The sequence below is a fragment of the Panthera tigris genome, chromosome A1 (genome assembly GCF_018350195.1).
Source record: "Panthera tigris isolate Pti1 chromosome A1, P.tigris_Pti1_mat1.1, whole genome shotgun sequence".
Lineage (NCBI taxonomy): Eukaryota > Metazoa > Chordata > Mammalia > Carnivora > Felidae > Panthera > Panthera tigris.
The window spans coordinates 218194911-218209853 of record NC_056660.1 but is presented as its reverse complement, the minus strand read 5'-3'; the positions used below and the strand labels follow the sequence as shown (position 1 = coordinate 218209853).

Below are 14943 nucleotides of genomic sequence, written 5' to 3'. Positions count from 1 at the left end.
GGCTTTTATTTTTGGTGCATCTTAAACTTTATGCTATCTGATGGTTAGATGCATACTTTGCTGATAATTAAATTTTTGATAAAGAAAGCAATCTCAATTACTTTATTGTTATGAGACTATACAATCCTCTTTAAAAGGATACAGTTCAGAGAACACTCTGAGGAATCCATTGTGATAAAAATATGAATTGACCATATAATAAACCTTTTCACCACAGCCCCACTTGAGAATCTAATAAAAGCTATAGAAGTTCTACCCATGGGTGTATTAAATAATAAATCACATATGCACACAAAAATATTTTACATCCGAATTCACAAGATTTGCAAATTTCTTGACTACTAACCATGAGCAATGAATGAATTCTTATAGTTCAGATTATGATGTCTCTGAGTAAAATGTAAAATGTACACACAGGATTAAAGTTAAACATCTTTCTTAATGACCTTGGAACCTAACAATAGACAATTTAACTCTGGTTCTACGATTGAGATTAAATGGGATTCACCTTACATATCTACTTACATGTTTGACTTCCCACTTTTTTTTTTTTTTTTTTGGCTTTCAACTTTCTGCCTTTTTTTTTTTAAGGTGGACTAATTTTAAACATCAGACAATGTCATTTTTGGTAGTTACCATAAAACAGGATTGTTGCCAAGCAATCTATATTTTTAGCAAAATATCTGTACTAAAGTCATTAGTAAATAGCACAGATCAAGATTTTGTCTAGGAAAGATAAACTTTTGAAAGATATAATTAAATTCCAGAAAACAAAAATGTTTAGGAATATAACTGAGTTCAGCATTTAAAATAAAGGGTAAAGTAAATATATCTTATTTTAATTCAATCTGTTCTTTTATACTTAATATTCATGCTCATATCAATATAACTTATTGAATATTGTCTTATTATTACAAAAATCTGTACCACTAATCTTTATACTGCTCACAAGTAACAAAATATTCTCAATGTATTATACAGAATTTGGGCTTGAAAGCTGTTAATTTATCTATGATAGCTCTAGACTAGACATTAAATTTTTGTTACCATTCAGAAAGCTTTTTTTTTTTTTCTCTTTCCCTAAACAGGAATGGAGTTGAGAGGTTATGTCATTTCTTTCCAAAGCCTGGAGTAAATCAAAACTATTAAGCAAGTAAGTAAGTAAGTAAGTAAGTAAGTAAATAAATAAATAAATAAATCAAAACCATATTTCTTGTATCTAGGGGGAGGTGGGCTCTGCCAGGTAATAATCTAACACAAACCATTTGATCTCCAAGCACTGTAACCTCTTGTCCTGAGTAAACATATATGGATATGGATGTATATATACTTGTGCACATGGAAGCATGGCTGATCTTTGAACTTGTATTTTTTTTTAAATTGTGTTTTATTTTGACATTATTTCACACTTAAATAAAATTTCCAGATTAATCCAAAGTATCACCATGTACCCTCCACACAGAATCACTAAATGTTAAACGTTTCCCACATTAGAAACAAAATTTCTCTCTATGTGTCTCTTTCTGAAATGTTGAAATACTTAAAAGTAAGTTTAGACATGATGCTCCATTACCTCTTAATGTGTCCATATGTGTATCTCCAAAAAGCAAGAATATGTTACATATGTATGCTATAATGGTCAAAGCCAGGTACACATACTGTTACAATGTTATTATTTCTTCTACATTCAAATTTTGCCAATTGCTTACTAGTTTATTTTATAGTAAAAGAAAATTCAGTCTGTGGATTTAATATATGTATATGTGTGTATATATATATATATATATATATATATATATATGCTACATTCAGTTATAATTAATTTTTAATTTAATCTGGAATGGCCCTTCAATCTGCTTTTGTCTTTCATGATCTTGACATTTTCTGGGAGTGCAAGCCAATAAGGAAGTGACTAAAGAATGGTAAAGTTATGTTTAATGAAAACAGCAATCATCTTGAAGTAGCTGAACTGGGGACTATTTGATCATTACACAAATAATGACAGTAACATATTATAACCCATTAACAAAGTAAGAACCCATGAGCCCACACTGATATATATATATATATATATATATATATATATATACACACATACATATATATACACATACATATATGTATATACACATATATACACATATATATATGTATATATATATATACAATTTAATAAATAAGTGACATAGAAGGGAAAGCTTCTCCTTACAGCAAAATTTCAACCTAAAAATGCAGAAACAGAGATGGAAATGGAAAGTCACAATTTGGAAAATGCAATAATTACAAAACATAATGGCAAAAACCTCAATGGATGCTAAAGCTATTGGTCAAAAGTATGATGAAAAAGAAGATATTTACAGAATCCTAAATTATTTCCTGTAGATATTTAGTGGTGGAAAGAGTAAAATGGCAACTTTATAACAGCAAATCTTAACAGACACTGCCTTGACCAAGTGATAAGAGTTATTATCACTAATAATGAGATGTCAAATGGCTCTTAATATAATTCAGTGAGAAGGACACATCAACATTTCTGTTATTTTCTGGCCAAAATGGGTTACCAGGATCTAATGATGAGAAAACATGAGATAAAGTCAAATTAAGGTTTACCTCCCTCTCTGTTGGTTTGCCTCCCTGTTTTTACAGAGAACAAACTGAGGGTTGCTGGAGGGGTGGTCGGAGGGGATTGGCTAAATGGGTGATGGGCATTAAGGAAGGCACTTGGGATGAGCAATAGGTGTTGTATGTAAGTAATAAATCACTGGGTTCTACTCCTGAAACCAATACTACACTGTATATTAACTAACTGGAACTTAAATAAATTATGTACTCTAAAAACAAACAAACAAAATGCAAATGCATAGTCAATGACTCAGCAGTTTTACTGCTAGGTACATATTTGATAAGTATATGGACAACAGAAAGTCAGGTACATGAATGTGCATATTGTTAAACATTCATAATAGTCAAACTGGGAAGAATCCAAACAGCTGTACAGATTGGATAAATAAATTGTGTTTTCTTCATTAGAAAAAGGCCAGAATAAGGAACATTCTACTAAATAACCAGCCTATATTCTCTAAAATTAATATCTTAAAAAAAGGGTTTGTTTTGTTTTGCCCTTCCCCCCCCCCCCATGGTGGTAAGTTTCTTGATTCCAGGTTTACATATTCTCTTTTGTTTTGTTTTTCCCCCTCCTTATCTCATTATATAAAACTTCTATACATAATGCACTCTAGATGTCACTATGTGAAACTGAATAATGGACCTGAATCTCAGTTCAGTTCAAAAAGTATTTATTGTGTGAGTACCTTGATTATAGACATAACACATTTTTTCCCTATCTATACAACAAAATCTTTGGGCCCATCCCCCATGCTCTGCTTCATGGTAATGTGACAGTGATGATTAACTTACCTTACTAAGACCTTTAAGAGGATGGTCAATGGCTTACTCACCTTTTATCCCTAGCAGTATATATAGCTGGTGAACAAGTTGAATTTGAAACCTATGTTGAATTTTTGGGTCTTGACACTTCCCCTTTGCAAGGACACCAAGGCAGGCCACAGATCCTTTCATTCTCCTTTAGTTCAGATCATGTTTCCATATTCCTCCAACTTAACTCAAATAGATCTACCTGCAGTGGTGACCATTTCTTCCCAGCAGTTTCAAACTCAGTATTCTAAATGAAATACGTTTGTATTTGTCTTTCTCTAAGTCATGAAAGTACATATGTAAATGTAGGTCAAAGAAGTCACTCTTACGATACTGTGTTAGTTGTAGTGTTTTTAAATTATATAAAAAACAATTTTTTAAAAAAAAATATATAAGCCTTACCTTTTACAAAATTCCTCCAGAACATGCCCTCATTTTTGAGGCACATTTCTGGCTACAATAGGTTGCAATCTTTAGCCTTTATTCTCCTAAGGTATTTAGGTGAAATATAAAAATAAATATATAAATATAATATAAATATAAATATATTTATAAATAACATATATTATAAATTATATATATATTTATTTTTATTTTGTTTTTTTTTTTTACTGTGTGTGAGTTTTCACTCTATTAGCCAGTGGTCAAATTAATTATGTAGCCAACTAATTTTTTTTTCTATTTTCATGTAGGATAAATTGATTTACTATTCCTTATACTGTTAAAGAAAAAAATCTAAGAGAGATTTAGATTTGACTTCATTTTATCGTGATTTTTCAATAAGAAAATGAATAATTAGGAAATGTGCTAATAGAGCTTTTCATGGTCTATATGGGAGGCTGATACGTAAGCCCACATTGGTTACAGCTCACCTTTTTCAAAAACAGGTTTCTAATATAAAAGATTATTCTGAGGTACTGCTTTCACACTTGAAAATAATAAACCTAGGTTCTAGAAACTTAAATGCTACTGAGTGGTCTGTAACTAGTATTAACCCATATTATCTGCATTTACATGTTTGTTAGTTGCAATTATCTTTCTCTATTCTCCCTTCAGGTTTAAATAACCAAATAAAACTTCTAAAAGTTTGAAAATATTCAGAATTGTTTTCACCAAACTTAATTAGAATGTGTTGCATTTTATACAGATTAGTATGGACATAGTTACACAAAGACTGTATAAAATGAGGACAATAATATATTGATACTTACTGACTTACAGTTGATTTTGTGTAGGGAATAGCTAAGAGTTTTCATAGAAATAATTTATAATACTGCATGCCCTGTTGCATTAAAATGGATCAGTAAGCTACCACCCATGGACCAAATCTGTCCAGAGGTCCAAATGTGGCCTGTTGCCTGTTTTTGTAAATAAAGTTTTATTGGAAAAAATCCCCCCCATTCTTTATGTATATTTTATGGCTGTTTTCATATTACAGTGACAGACTTAAGAATTTGTCATACAGACCAAGTGCCCACAAAATTTAAAATATTTACTACCTGACTTCTTTATGAGTTTGCTGACTCATGTGTTACAAGGAAATTTTCAGGCAAAATAGTCTCAGATACCTTAGAATATATATATATATATATATATATATATATATATATATTCTCTCTCTCTCTATATATATATATATACACATATATATATACATATATACACATATATATGTGTATATATATATATATACACACATACATACACACATATATGTATATTAATGTTATATTAATTCTTGCAATAAATACCCATTTAGCTTTAGCTTTCAATTAATAGTGAAATAGAAATTTTAAACTCAGTGAATTTTAGAAATGAGTACTGAATTAAATGATTCCCTATTTACTAATGCAACCCATTCTCAAACTGAGCAAAGTAGATAAAATGTTGCCAAATGTGCAGTGAATATTATATATTTTCTAAAGATTCAGTGTCTGCAAGCATGCATTTTGTCTTATTTTTGTGTTATAGAGAACATGATTGTTTAAATCACTATAAAAATTCTAGGGTTTTGCTATTTCTTTATGTTTTTACATGGATTCTCCTATATATCTTTTTAGTCACTGCTATTCACTCTTATTTAGAAAAATCAATTCTCCTATCCCTTGAAAATGATGAGTAATATTCAGTTTAGGATACCATAAAGTGGTATATCTGAAGAAATATTTAAAATGTAAGGTCCCTACTGAGAAAATTCATTAGCCATTTCAACTGTGCTTAGACCAATATTTTTTTCAGTCATGGTCATTACTTTTTATACTGAGAGATAGTTCAGGTTAATTTTTCTCTTTCTATCTATAATGAAATATCCACATAGGCAAAGCAACATTGAGCGTTCCATTCCAGGGATGAAATACTTTTTACTCATTGATTATGTTCAGTAGTTGTAGTTGAAATATTAGAAAATAGTTTGAATTCCCTACTTCATTTTTAGATGTAACAATTTTTAAATTTCATCCATGTGCCAGTTAAAGTTATATTGAATTTCTCCATAGAATCACATTTTAGGAATTGCTAATTAAACTCAACAGTTTCCTTCACCACTATGGACCCTGAAACTAGAGGATATAAGTACTCTATATACTTATATATATAGTGCACGGTCACGTAAGTTCTCATTGCAAGACTCCTTCTTCCTGCTTCTACTGGTTACACAATATTTGTAAACCTAGTACCTAAAATAGTAATTCCATTTTACTATAAATATTGCCAGAAGTTTTCAAAATAATCAAGCTTGTGTGCATTAAGTGCTAGAAAGGTAATTAAGAATGGAAAATTTAAGATTACTCTTATCAGTTTAGTATGTCATGACTACACATAAAAATCCCTGACGTCTTTGCTTCTATGTTAGCTCACTGCTTCACCACATTTAAATAAAGTAGGTAACAAGGACTGCTCTAGTATTTGAACAGCAGTTCAATTTGAAAGTAATTCAATGAGGGTAACCACTAACTCAACTAATCCAGTTAGATGAGCAATAAGTAATAAATAATTGATTTTCATTAGATATTGAGAATATATTAGGTTACTCTGGGTTAGTCAAACAAGCAGTTTCTTATTTTGGTCCATTTAAGTTACAGAATGTGGACTGAACACCTTTTTAATATATTATTGATCTCATAGACAAGAACAGCCACATCTTGTAAGTAGAAAAATTTGAATCATAAATAAATCACATGGGATTTTTTTTTCTCAGTCTCCTTAGGTATTAATAAAAGGTCTTGCAGGTGAACACATTAACCTAATTTTTAAATTATACTTCTTGGAGTGTATAATTTTATTTTAGCTTCAAATTATGGCCCTGTTTCAGCTCTAAGATTTTTCTTTTTTAGAGGCATAATTAACAAATGGAAAATTATTATTTCTCAAAAAGTAAACAATATATTTGCATACATATGAGAAAATATGAAGTCAATATATTTAATAGAAACAATGGTTTCAGATTACTTTTATGCAAAGGGCAGCTTTATATATAAAACTTTAGAGAGAAACAACAAGAAGTAATCATTGTTGAAAGGAATATAAGAATATTCAAATAATTTTAACAATAGAAAGCAGTTTTATTATAATTATCATTTTTTGTTATGACTTCAAAATATTCCTTTTAATTATTTCTTAGGGCTAATGGGAATATATGTTTACTATCAATTTTTTTTTCCATTTTAGCAAAATGTACTCTTTTAGTCCTAGCTTCCAGTCATCCCTGTACTATTATTACTGTTTTTTACAAACTGCTGTAAGAAGTGCCTGGGTGGCTTAGTCAGTTGGGCATTTGACTTTTGATTTTGGCTCAGGTCATGATCCCAGGGTCGTGGAGTAAAGCCCTGCATAGGGCTCCATGCTGAACTTGGAGCCTGCTTAAGATTCTTCTCTCTCTCTCTCTCTCATTCTCTCTCCCCATAAAAAAAAAAAAAAAAGGGAGAGAGAGAGAGAGAGAGAGAGAGAAAGAAAAGGAAAGAAAGAAAGAAAGAAAGAAAGAAAGAAAGAAAGAAAGAACGAACTAGGGATAGTCACACTGGATAAAATGTTAACACCTCTCTTGATCTTTCCTTCCTCCTGAATTATTTCTTCTATTCATCTTGTAAACTGTGGAAAAAGCAAATCATATTTGGATATTAGAAAGTAGTCAAAGGTAAAGAAAGAAAAAATAACTCAGTTTATTTGTGTTAATGGGAAAACACAGCGATCTTTAAACATGTTTTCTTCCCATGGGGGTATCAATTTGGTAAACACATTTTTACCAATGTGTAAATTTGTAAGCATATACTTATAAGTATAGAATATGGTGGTCAGTTTGGTCAAACAATACTTAGGTGTTGTGGTGAAAGTATTTTGTGAATAACATCTACAAAGAGTTAATTTTAAGCTAAAAACAACAATGACAAATTACCCTTGATAATGTGAGTGGGTCTCATGCAATCACTTGAAGGCCTCATAAGCAGAAACTGGGGTTTCCCTGAAAGGAAGGAATTCTGCTTGAGGACTGTAATACAAATATCTTGTCCAGTTTCCATCCTGCTCACACAGTTGTGGAGTCTGGTGACTTTGAAATCTACACGGCAGACCAGCAAACTGGAAACTCAGGGAAGAGTTGAAGTCGCAGTCATGAGTCTGAGATTGCGGGGGCAGGACAGTAGGCTGGAAACTCAGGCAGGAAATGTAAGCCTTTTTAATCAAAAAGCATGAGTTTTCCTACTCTGTTGTCATGACTGTTTGACTCTTGGGGTTTCCTTGAATTTGCATATTAATTTTAGGATCAGTTTATAAACTACAAAAAGCCATCTGGAATTTTGATAGTATTTCATTGAATCTATAGATCATTTACAGACTAGTGCTTATCCAAGAACTCAAAATACCTTTCCATTTTTTTTCATGTATCTTTAATATCTTTAGATAACGTTTTGTAATTTTCAGTGTTCGAGTCTTGTGCTTCCTTTTCTTAAACTTATTTCCAAGTATTTAGACTGTGTTATGCTGCTGTAAATGGAATTATTTTCCTATTTTCATTTTTGGTTATTTTTTCCTAGCAGGCAGAAATGAGATTGAGTTTTGTATATTGGTCTCATATCCTGTAAACTTGCTGAAATTACTTACCAGCCTAATAGGTATTCTGGATTCCTGAGGATTTTTTTCACATAATATCATTTTATGTGCAAATAGAAACAGTTTCCTCCACCTTTTTTTTTTTAATTTTTAAGTTTATTCATCTATTTTGAGAGAGAGAGAGAAACATAGCACACGGATGGTGGGGGACAGAGAGAGAGAGAAAGAGAGAAAGAATCCCAAGCAGGCTCCATGCTGTCAGCACAGAGCCTGATGCAGGACTCAAAGCCACAAACTGCAAGATCATGACCTGAGCCGAAGTCAAGAGCCTGACACTTAACTGACTGAGCCACCCAGGCTCCCCTCTTTCTCCCTTTCTAATCCCGATGCGTTTTATTTCATTTCCTTCCCTAACTGCCCTCTCTAGGACCTGTAGCACCTGCGGTACAATGTAAATAGAAGTGATGACAGGGAACACTCTTGTCGTTTCAGATGTTAGTGGGAAAGCATTTAATCTTTCACCATTATACATTATGTTAGGAGTGAGATTTTTGTAGTTGCTCTTTGTTTGGAGGAAATCTCATCTGTTCCTAAATTTTTTATTGCTTTATAGTGAAAAGGGCCCTGAGTTTTGTCAAATGCTTTTTCGGAGTCTATTTTGATGATGATATTCTTGTTCTATTAATATGGTGTTGTTACATTGAATGGTTATTTTATGTTGACTCAACTCTGCACTCCTAAGTCAGTTCCATAGTCGGTGTAAAAGTCTTTTAATATACCACTAGATTTGTGTTCTAGTATCTTACTGAGAATTATTGTGTCTATCTCCTTAAGAGATATTAACCTTTAGTTTTCTTCTCTATGATGCCTTTCTCTGGCTTCATAATAGCATAATACTATCCTCATAGAATGAATTGAGAAATTTTCCTTACTCTTCTAGTTTTTGGAATAATTGTTAAAAGGTTGATGTTAAATGCATGACATATAATCCTTCTGATAGGCTGTTGGATACATAATTCGTGGAGGAGTTTTAAATCTTTATCTATATGGGATATTTGTTTTATTTTCATTGTATTTACTTGAGAGAGAGAGAGAGTGTGGGAGACAGGGGCAGAAGGATAGAGAGAGAGAGAGAGAGAGAGAGAGAGAGAGACAGAATCTTAAGCAGTCTCCACACTCAACGCAGGGTCCAATGTTGGGCTTGATCCCATGATCATGACCTGAGCACAAACCAAGGGTTGGATTCATCTGAGCCACCCAGGCACCCTGTCTTGGTTTTTTAACTTGTGAATTCTTTGTCTGGTTTTGCTATCAGAATGACATTTACCTCACTGAATAAGTGGAGTATGTTTCCTCTTCTTCTATTTCTCAGAAGAATTTGATAAAGATGGTTGCTAATTCTTCATTTATCTGGTGGAATTTGCCAATGAAACTATCTGCTTGGGCTTTTCTTTGTTTGGTGTTTGATTTTTAATTCATTCTCTTGTTGTATGTGTGTTATTATTACCTTTTTGTACTAAAAATGTTTAAACATTTAAAAAGTAGAAATTCTCAATTTTATAAGAAAAGAAAAAAATCATATGCTGAAGTCTCTGAGATCTATGGTCACTTTCATTATGGTATATTATTAAAATTGTTCTACTTTATTATTCGTTATTGTTGTTAACCACTTACTCTGCCTAGTTTGTAAATTAAATATTATCATAAGTACGTATGTATTGGAAAAAACAGTACATATAGGTTTCAGTAATATCTGTGGTTTCAGGCATCCATCGGGGTTCTTGGAACATCCCCCCACAGATGAGGAGGAACTACTGTTCCACATTCTCTTAACTGCTATAGCTACAGGGTTGGCATTACCATCAGGCAAAGTGATCCCTTCCATTTTATTCTTATTTTTCAGTGCTGTTTTAGTTATTCTAAAGTCTCTTCCTTTCCATATAAAATGTAGAATAATGTTGTCTATGTCTGAATCTTGCTTGGATTTTGATAGGGATTTCATTAAATGTTGACATCTTTTCTACATTGTCTTCAAATCTTTGAACATACTATGTCTCTCCATTAAGAATTCTTTATCTCAGTAGTAATTTGTAATTTTTAGCATATAGATCCTATAGCATATTTTGTTAAATTTGCATCTAAGTATTTCACTGGAGCGTTTTTCTGAGTATTACTTTTTGGTCTCCATATATTTATTGTTAGTACAAATGTGATTTTTTTGTATGTTGGTCTTATATTTGCAATCTTGCTGAATTCACTTATTAATTCTGAGGTTTTTTTTCCTCAATACAAATAATCATCCCATTTTCAAATAGTGAGAGTTTTATTTCTTCCTTTCAATGTGTATGATTTTCATTGCCACTTTTTTACTCTTTAAAATGGGAACAACTTCCAGTACTATATGGAATGAGAGTGGACATCTTTGTCTTGTCCCTAAACTTACAGGGAAAATAATCACTCTTTTAATGTCAAGCATGATGTTTGTTGTAGATTTGTTGAAAGTGTCCTTATCGAGTTGAGAAAGATCCCCTCTATTCCAAGTTTGTGTGAGAGTATTTATCATACATGGGTATTGATTTTTAAACGCCTTTTCTGCATCCATTGCTATGAGCATATGATTTTCTTCTTAGCCTATTGATGTGGTATATTACATTGATTGATTTTCAAATAAGTTACCAGACTTGCGTATCTGGAATATATCCCAGTTAGTCACAGAATATAATTATTTTTAAACATTGTGGATGTGATTTGCTAATATGTTATGAGGAATACTTGCACAGCCTTTTGAGTTTCCCTATTTTCTCTTAGCATAATGTATTTGATAGATTCTTTTTGTTGCATGTATCTGTAGTTTATTTCTTTTTATTACTTTCATTGCATGGATAAATAGAGTTTGTCCATTACTTGATTGAGGGGCATTTGGGTTGTTTATGCTTTTTACTGGTTATGAATAGAGCTATGATAAACCTTTGCATAAAGGCTATGTGCAAACATAAGTTTTTATTTCTCTGGAGTAAATACATGGGAGGGATCTTTAGTTCACATGGTTAGCACATATATAAATTTATAAGAAATGACCACACTATTTTCCAGAATTATTATATAATTTTACAGTTCTTCCACAATGTACAGGATTTCTAGTTGCACTCCACATATTCACCAATTCTTGGTATGATCAGTTTTGCTTATTTATTTGCCTCAATTTTATCCATTCCTGTAGGCAGGTGTGTAGTAGCATTTCATTTTGGTATTAATTGGCATTTCTCTAATGCCTAAAGATGTTGAACTTTTTTTTTTTTGATGTGCTTATTTTCTATCCGTAATTCTACTTTGTTGTAGTTTAGTTCAAGTATTTTGAGTTCCTTTTTATTGTATTGTTTTCTTTCTTATTATTGAACTTTGAAATTTTTTATCTATTTCAGGAATAATTTCATTATCAGCACTTCTGGCAGTGGCGGTTGGAGGGGCTGAAGCAAGATGGGTCAAAGTCAGAGAGGTGGTCATGGCCCTGGAGGTGGCAAGAAGGATGAAAAGGACAAGGAAAAGAAATACAAACCTCCCAGGCCAACTAGAGTGGGGAAAAAGAAAAAGAAGACAAGGAGATCAGATGCTGCCAGCAAGCTGCCACGGAGATACCTCACACTCCATGCCAGTTAAAGTTACTGAAAAGACTATTTTCTCATGGAGGAAGAATTCATTAGAGATCAGGAACAAATGAAACTTTTAGAAGAAAAGCAAGAGGAGGAAAGACCAAAGGTGGATGATCTGAAGGGAACCCAATGTCAGTAGGAATGTTGGAAGAGATCATTGAGGGCAATCATGCCATCGTGTCTACATCTGTGGGCTCAGAACACTACGTCAGCATTCTTTACTTTGTAGACAAGGATCTGCTGGAGCCAGGCTGCTCAGTCTTGCTTAGCCACAAGGTATATGCCATCATAAAAGTCCTCATGGATGACACAGACCCTTGATCACAGTGATGAAGGTAAAAAAGCACCCCCGCCAGGAAACCTATGCTGCTGTTGGGGGGCTGGACAACCAAATCCAGGAAATTAAGGAATCTGTGGAGCTTCCTCCAACTCATCATGAATATTATGAAGAGATGGGCATAAAGTACCCGAAAGGGGGTCATTCTGTGCCACCTGGCACAGGTGAAACCTTATTAGCCAAAGCAGTAGCAAACCAAACCTCAGCCACTTCTTTGAGTGATTAGTTCTGAACTTATTCAGAAGTCTCTAGATGATGGGCCTAACCTCCTTCAGGAATTGTTTTGAGTTGCAGAAGAATATGCACCATCCATCGTGTTTATTGATGAAATTGATGCCACTAGAACAAAAAGTTATGTCTCAAATTCCAGTGGTGAGAGAGAAATTCAATGAACAATGTTGGAACTGTTGAACCAGTTGGATGGATTTGATTCAAGGGGTGTCATGAAAGTGATCATGGCCACAAACCGAATGGTAACTTTGGATTCAGTACTCACCAGACCAGGCTGCATTGACAGGAAAATTATGTTCCCCCTGCCCGATGAAAAGGCTAAGAAGCACATCTTTCAGATGCATGCAAGCAGGATGACCTTGGCCAATGATGTTACGCTGGATGACTTGATCATGGCTAAAGACGACTTCTCTGGGGCTGACATCCAGACAATCTGTACAGAAGTTGGTCTGATGGCCTTGAGAGAACCTAGAATGAAAGCAACAAATGAAGACTCCAAAAAATCTAAAGAAAATGTTCTTTATAAAAAACAAAAACAAAAACAAAAAACAAGGCGGCACCCCTGAGGGGCTCTATCTGTCGGAGTGTCCTGACTCCTCAAAGGGATCAGGTTGGGAAAGTTGCCCAGAGGAACCCATGTTCCAGTTGATCTTTCTTAGTAAAACCTCCTGTGTCCCTTTTTGAGTGTGATGTGTAGGGTGCCCGCTGGGCTGCCTTCATCTGTTGGTCACGTGCAGTACTCTCCCCCCAATAAGGCGAGCTGCTTTTCAAAAAAAATCAAAACAAAACAAATAAACAAACAAAAAACAAGAAATAATTTCTTTATCAAATGTTTTCTTTCAATCTGTGACTATTAATTTTTATGCAAACTAACTTGTCAATTTGCTTTTTATATATTTTTCTTTGGTTTTCTAAAAAGTCTGTGCCTTAGTCAAGGTTCCAAATGTATTCTAATGTGTTTTTTCCTAAAACTTTTGTAACTTTATGCTTTATATTTAAGTCTAAGATCTCTCTGGGGCTCATGTTTGTTTATGTTACAAAGAATGGGTTCAGGTTAATTTTTGTGTTTGTAAAATTTGTGTTCGTTTAATTCCCAAAGACATTCGTATATACTGTGTGCTAGTATTTCATATAGTTACTAATAAAATTACTTATAATTAAATCTCTCAAAAGTCATTTCGTTGCTCTTGACCTTTTTTCAAAGTATCTGGGCAGTACCACTAACAGCAGTGCTTTAACACATATTTTCTTCTACCCTGAGCTGTGCCAGACTGTTCCCTGCTGCAACTTGACCAACATATTTAAAAAATCTTAGGGCTCACGTTTCAGAGAACTTGTTTTATTTTCACAATTGTCTAGGGTTGACTTCTATGTTGCTAAAAAGTTTAAGCATAGTTCATAAACTTGATGTTTGCACTCATACAATTGTATACTACATTAAAAAAAGTAGTGAGGACTTATGATAGCTTCCATAGCTTTTAAGGACTTCATATTAAAATTTTCAAATAATTAGTATCTCAAGATGTCTCAGTCCATGGCTTTTTCCCTCCCCTAGGTGATTGTTTCTATTTTTAATATTTAAAAAGAAATCTCTCTAGGATCTTAAGGGAAACAAAGCCAAGATCATCTTAAAAAGCTCTATACGATATAGAGATGTATATGTATATAACTATTTAACACATTTTTATTCTTAAATATATTCTTATAACTAAAAGTAAAGAAAGTAAGCTTAATATGAATCATATTTAAAGAGATAATACTGTTGATATTAAAAATTATCTATATTACAACATTTAAATTGGGCAAAAGTCTTAAAATGATCAAAAGAAACACACTATAATTAAAATAACAACAAATATTCTAAGCATTAAGAATAGAGCCACATCACTATTTCAAAGGAAAGCTGACAGATCAGAAATAGCAACTACATTATTAACAACTGTTAATCACGTTATTCATTGAATAATCCACACGTTTCCTGTCTGATTTGAAATGCCGGTTTTATCTAATAAATTTCTTCTTTAATTAATAATTTGTGTTCTGCTCATTGATCTGCATATTTGTTGCTGGGCCAGCATCACAATTATTTAATCAATGGATTTTATAATACCTTTATATAATTTATGGCAACAGTACACATACTATTCTATCTTTTATGCATTTCATTTTCCATGTGAATTTTAAAGTCAATTTTTAAGTTTGTGGGAGAAATCTACAATTTAAAATAAAATTATGTTATATGACTCC

The 14943-nt window shown here is 32.7% G+C and overlaps 1 pseudogene; it reads left to right on the top strand.

The window, feature by feature from the left end:
* The first annotated feature begins 11955 nt into the window (after window positions 1-11955).
* LOC102958700 lies at window positions 11956-13380 on the top strand (annotated as a pseudogene).
* The last annotated feature ends 1563 nt before the right edge of the window (window positions 13381-14943 follow it).